The sequence below is a fragment of the Anguilla rostrata genome, chromosome 3 (genome assembly GCF_018555375.3).
Source record: "Anguilla rostrata isolate EN2019 chromosome 3, ASM1855537v3, whole genome shotgun sequence".
Lineage (NCBI taxonomy): Eukaryota > Metazoa > Chordata > Actinopteri > Anguilliformes > Anguillidae > Anguilla > Anguilla rostrata.
In genome coordinates, this window is record NC_057935.1 from 33,816,391 (window position 1) to 33,822,866 (window position 6,476).

Sequence of the window (6,476 nt, forward strand, 5' to 3'; positions counted from 1 at the left end):
TCCTTGTGAACAAGTCTTAGCAATTCTGAACACTGGAAACACATTTCAAAATGAAAGAGGGCAAACTTTGCAAGATACAGACCATACTGTGACAGTTGCCCAATAGGATTTACAGGGATGAGAAAATATCTTAAAGGCAAAGCAGGCATCTTCACCAGTTTCTTCGAATGCAGGTCAGTAAAAACAGACTATATCAGCCAATAGAAACGATATTATTTAAAATAATAGTGGGCACTACTGTTGGTATTGGAATTCTATTTGGACTGATGACGCTACAAAAGCTATGCATAGTGCTTTAGAAAAACCCGACTAAGTGCGCCCTATAATTATTCATTATCGGTTAAATTGAACGTGGGAAATTTTTCAGCCGGGGGTCGGCAGCATATAACGGTGTTCCATGGGAATTGTGCATACTAGTTGTATTGTTTTGCCAAGCATTGCCATTTTGTAAGGCGCACGATGAAGAGCCGCCATTTTAACACACATTCATCTTAAGGGTATTGTGCTGTTATTGCATTTAATTTTCCATTCTAGATATCGACGATTTGGTTAACTACCATTGAAGTCCATTTGGAAACATGAGAGGACTTCACAAAAACCAAAACAATGCTTTGGAAATAAAAAACAGGATTTAAACAGACTAAGCCCAAAAAGCATTTTTGACATTGCACTAAATGTAAGTGTGGGTTCCAGGTAGCGGATTAAATAGACCACTTGGATAGAAACTAAAAATAAATAAAGACACCAGACCATTATCGTCCAAATTAGGGATTCTAGAGCGGATATTCTAAAAAAACAAAACTGGAATAATGTGTATATTTATTCCAAGACTACCAGCAGAGACGGACCAAACAAGAAAACAGTTCAGAGAGCACGTTTTATTTTCTGGTAAGGACGAGGAGCCCTGCTTTTTTTTTTTACAGAAACATGTCTGTCCTTCTGCTGTAGATTCTCTGGATTTTCTCACTTCGTTACGGATTATTAAAAACGCTTCATACTGTTTTGGACGATTTGGATTCAATTACAATTGGTCCCCTAGTGTAAAGGGGTCAGACCATGCATAACAGAATTTCAACATTTCCAAACATTTGTTCCACAGATTTTCAATACTGCAGCATTACTGTCATTGTGCTTTTTTGTGGTAACACACGAATTCGAGTAGAATTTGGAGCTTACCCTTATATGTTATAAAGGTATATGTTAATATAAAATACGGAAACGTGTTACAGCGATAATACTTTTAACAAAAGAGAGATACTACATAAATAGTATTGTATAGCATTAGGCTAGGCTAGATGACGTATTTTTTCCTCACATGGCCATTTTCATTTCATTTCTTTGTGAACAAAACAGAAAACGTTACTAAAATAATAAAATAGTAATAACACTTCATGCGATCAGTTGTATTTTAGTAGCCCGGTTGAATAGCTAAAAGCTTTAGCCCCCAGCAGGCTATTTGGAAACAATCTCAAAGGTGTAGTGAACGCCATTATATTGTACTATATAATGTAACAGAAAACACTAATCAGAGTGTACAACACCTCTAATTTACGTACGTATTAACTACGTACGTGTCTCCTCAAGCATTAACTGCATCTACCATATCAAATTAAAACGTGGAAGGTATTTAAATCCTTGACGATTATAGTAAGCCCAATACGCACAGCTGTCACGTGGCCGCCTCTGTATGCTTTCTACGTGTTTTGGGTCGTTGATCTTTGAGAGACCTGCAGTCGGGAAAAAATGCTAGACTAGGTTACAGTACATTGCAATGAATGGTCATTTTAATAAGGTTGTTTCAATAAAGTAGGCTATTCTTTGTAAAGACCGGCAAGAAAATGTAATTAAATATGAATGAACAGAAGCGCTTTTGCCACTATTTCGAACTTCAATAATAATCGCGAATATATTGCAGGCTAATTACAGATCTATATAAAATAAAAAAGATGAACCAACTGAAAAATGCATAATGAACTAATAACAACGACCGTTGCACTTAGATACATTTTTCTGAACTTTTGCGTTCCTAGGACATTCGAATTATGGTGGTTGATATTATTCTGATGACCGTGGTTGTTGTGCATAAAAATGTAGCCTAAAACATGAATTTGTGTTGCATAGCTTCTGTCAGACACACCAACCCCTTATGTAAGCCTAGCTATATCATATTTTGCGTGCTATAGCAAGCTCACAAAATGAAAACAGCTAATACGCCCCTTTGTTTTTTCCTCTCAAACACGGCAGTAGCCTACATGCAGTGTTCGAATTACGAATATATTACAATATATTTCCCATCAGTGGCGTCACTTGGGGGTCAAACCCCCAAATCCGCCCGTAATTCGAACACTGCCTACATGTGATAAAATACCACATAACCACATGGCTTTTGTTCGCGCGGACACAACATGTAGGCTATTTAAAGTATTGTTTTAACTAGCTACAACATCCGAAAACAGCCAGCTCTGGATTGAGGGGAGGTCTGACACAAATTAGCAGTTGGGAAGAAGTAGCGGGTAAGTGGCTTTCTAGGGAGTAGGCCTACAGTTGTCAGTGGGGTTTTATTTAGAGTTCATCAATCACCGAATGTGCACTTTTTCCTCGACAGCAGTTCCACCTCTTCCGACAGACCACAGGCAGATGGGCTTCGTCCAAATTCGCCACCAAAGGAGTGTAACACTAAAATAACAGGAACAGACAATTAATATAGGCTATGGTTTCAAACAAAATTCTTTACGTTATTTTGACATTTTAGAGCAGGCATAAGTCGATTTAACTATGAGCCTATATGGCTGTATTGATAAAGTTTGGTAGAAACTTTCTCTGCTTTCGTGCGCACCATTATTCAGTGGTGAAATGTATATATTTAATAGCACGGGTCTTTATTGTAAATGAAAGGCTCTAAAAATAAACATGGCCTCAAGTTAGTTTGAGTACTTTTGTGGGACGTCAAGCTATGTAGGACACATGGACTCACAAACTGGCCTACTCTTTCAAACAAAACAATTTACAGGTTTGCTTTGCGGTTTTCTTCGAAAGGGGCGGGCCGGGGTAGCAGGCCTATGTAGGTGTAAAATCAATAGCTTTTGCTTTCATTTATAAACTGCCATACGTATTTTTTTTGTCAATATTCCACCATTTTAGTGTAAAGCATATTAACGTGCTTATTCACCGCTTTGGATACAGGTCTTCGTAAATCGTGTTTGAAATATAGACATACCCTCAATTAAATTATAAACTGAGTGCAAAGGTTTACCTCCCCAAGACCGAACACAGATATTACAAACGTAACGTTTACTTGCGCCGGCTCCAGTTTTATTTGATCTTTTCGGCAACAGTTCACAATAATTACAGGTTATGTAACTTAATCTACGCGAAATCTTTAACAATATAAGTAATCCGCCGTAAAATTTAGAAAATAATCTAACACACATTTCACTAAACACTGTTTAAAACACATGAGGATAAGCCAGGCCATTTGTCTTTGTATTAAAGATCCCCTAGCTCCTTTAAAATCTATAAAAGTTCTTTTAAAAAGCATTCAACGTTTAAAACCCTTACCTGGAAAAACCTATAAACTTATTCTTACGTAATTTCTCATTTAGTGCAATCATCACAAGTCCTCAGTCCCTACTGAGAGATGAAGTTTAGAAACTACGGCGGGCAAATGGAAGCAGAAGCTTGGCCTTCCCCTGGCGCTCCCGATTGGACAAAGGGGGCATGGCCACGCCCAGTCAGTACCGGGTAATATTTACATCTTGAGCTTAGTAAGTACAGTAAGTAATCAGGGAAAACTAGACAAGCAATCACTCACCTATTTCAGCGTATTATCGAAAGGACATAATGAACGCGGACGACTACATCTCGGGTGTCGATGTGTTGGCGCTTTCAGCAAAAATTTGCCATGGTGAGCACAGGTCTGTCTCTTTACAGTACTCGAGAGAGACTCCTGGGGGGCTTCCGACAGATCTCCTGGATCATCATTCTAACACCCGGTCGATAACATCTGGAGCGCATCATCAATATGTTATCGAGGCGTCTTATAATAATGTAAGTGGCACTGACTTTAGCAGTTTGGGTCAGGGTGTAGATTATGACTTAACATATGGATGTTACTACGAAGTGGAGGACAGCGGGGTGCATGCCCAGTACATGAACTTTCCATGCACAGGAAATAGATCGTTTCCTCCACACCAGGCGAAGCCATGTTTCGACGGAGTTGGTGAAATAAGCTACAACAAGTTCATCAGTAACGTACCAAGAGGGCAGATTTCTGTGGGTGATCAAGGATTGTCATCATGCCAGAAGACTTGTCCAATAACCAACTCAATGCGAGACACGCAGGACACGCAGGGAGTAGCAAGTACTTTCGAATGGATGAAAATCAAAAGAAACAATCCGAAAATAGGTAAGTAGGCAATGTAACATCAACAATGAAAAAACTAAGAAATGTTTTATGTACAGTTATGTACAGTTAAGTTATGTACAGATGGTAGGCTATTTAGAAAAAGTGAATATAGGCTTTTAAAAATTATTGTCGGAAAGATTAATTCTTTGCTGTACTTACTTTCAGGCAAACCGATTGCGTACGGATTAACGAACGCAATTGCAACAGCTCGAACCAGTTTCACCACCAAACAGTTAACTGAACTCGAAAAGGAATTTCATTTTAATAAATATCTTACCAAGACCAGAAGAGTTGAGATTGCGCATAACCTACATCTTAATGAGACACAAGTAAAAATATGGTTTCAGAACCGAAGAATGAAACAGAAGAAACGAGAGAAAGAAGGCCTTTCTGTCGTCTGCCTGCCTCGCCTTTCGAATAACCAGAAATTGTCTTCCCCAGAAATAAATTCTCCCTTTTCCTCTCCGCCTTGTTCTCCCCACACTTGTTAATGCGTTTACAGGTGGATAAATTGATCCATACACGGGGAGCTGTTTTGAAAGCTATAGCAAACTTGAATAAATGGCTATATGTGTCCTTAAATACGTTTATGGAATTGCACTAATGTCTGAAAATGTTAAATTATATACTTTTGAATTGAAATCTCGTACATGTGTTATTGTTTTAAATGTATGTCTAATTGTCAAATGTTCTATTCAGTCAACAAATGACTGCAACCATGAGCTACCAATTAAAAAGCAATGACCAACACAACTTGTTAATACTTATGTAACTACAAGATGTCTTGAACATCCTTGTTTTCCTTGGAATCTTTACTCTAGACTTTGTGGCAGTGTTATCTCTGAAATATGTAAAATTGTCTTCATGCTCTAAAATGACTCCAGCATTTTGGTCCAGTGTGTTAAAACTGTAGGCCTAGTTTTAAATCACTGCTGTTACATAGCCTACCTGTATTTTTCTTCTAAAGTGACAAAATAACCAAAGATTCTTTCACTAAATGTCTTATGATGAAACTGACCTATGCCTTCTTGTTTAAGGGAAGGAAACTCTCAGGAAAAGTTCTTCAGCATTCTGAAGGCACTAATACCTCAGGTTCAGACGTTTGCTTATTTGTAATAGTTTTTTGCAATATTAATTGTGCGAATATGCCTCCCGCATAGCACTTAGTCCCAGCCATATAACAACACAAAAGGATACATTCAATGGTGTTACTTTTGTTAAACGACAAAAAAAAAAAAAAACGTTTCCGTTTGATGATGCGTGTAGCCTAATGTTGTCCAAGCTCCTTTTGGTGGCCTGCATGACCACTAAAAGTTTTGCTACTTTACGCAAATATTTCAACTGCATTACATGATATGGATTTATGAATAAAATAACGATTTATTCACCTTGTCTTTTGGCGAGTTTTCTTTTGAAATGTGTGAATCTTCTTCTATCAAAAGTAGATATCAGTTAGCCTACATCTCCAATGTTTATTTCTGTAAAGACGATCAACACCAATAGCCCGGCCTATACGCACATGGGATATATCAAGGCCGGCAAGCAGGAATAAATGGTCCCCGTCAGAAAGAAGTTCAATTAAAGGTGCTTCTGTTAAACTGAGACGATGCCTGACGGAACAGGACGACTGGTTTGTCTGCTTGGACAAATCTTTCCCACTCCGAAATCACACTTGTCAAAACAGGCTAAGTAGCTCATTGAAGACTTTTCGTGTTAATGACTTGGCAAGGAAATAGGACAACTCAAAAGTTTTCAAAGACACAATAGGTCTCTTTACATTTGTAGGCACCATTAACCTAGTAGCCTAGTCTCGCTGACATCTGAATTGGCCCTAATAACGAACAAAATGTCTCAAATAGTCTAGGCCTACCTAATGGATCGGCCAGTGAATTCCATAAACTCAAATTTCCACGGAATAGCAAAAGAATCGTGAAAAACAACTTTAGCCTAAACAATGAATATCACGGGAAGATCCCCGACCCCCACTCCCAAATTTCCTTTATTCCGTTTTACAACGTCCCCCTCTGATCCTTGCCTGTAATACGTATTTAAACCTTTGATGATCAGAGCT

General features: G+C 38.3%; 1 long non-coding RNA gene across 1 annotated transcript; it reads right to left on the bottom strand.

Moving 5' to 3' along the window:
* Positions 1-2,539: 2,539 nt before the first annotated feature.
* On the bottom strand, positions 2,540-3,660 carry LOC135250690 (uncharacterized). Its single transcript, XR_010328985.1, has 2 exons — positions 3,559-3,660; positions 2,540-2,676 (listed from the first exon to the last, which is right to left on the bottom strand). It is a non-coding gene; the product is annotated as an uncharacterized LOC135250690 (long non-coding RNA).
* Between the last annotated feature and the right edge of the window lie 2,816 nt (positions 3,661-6,476).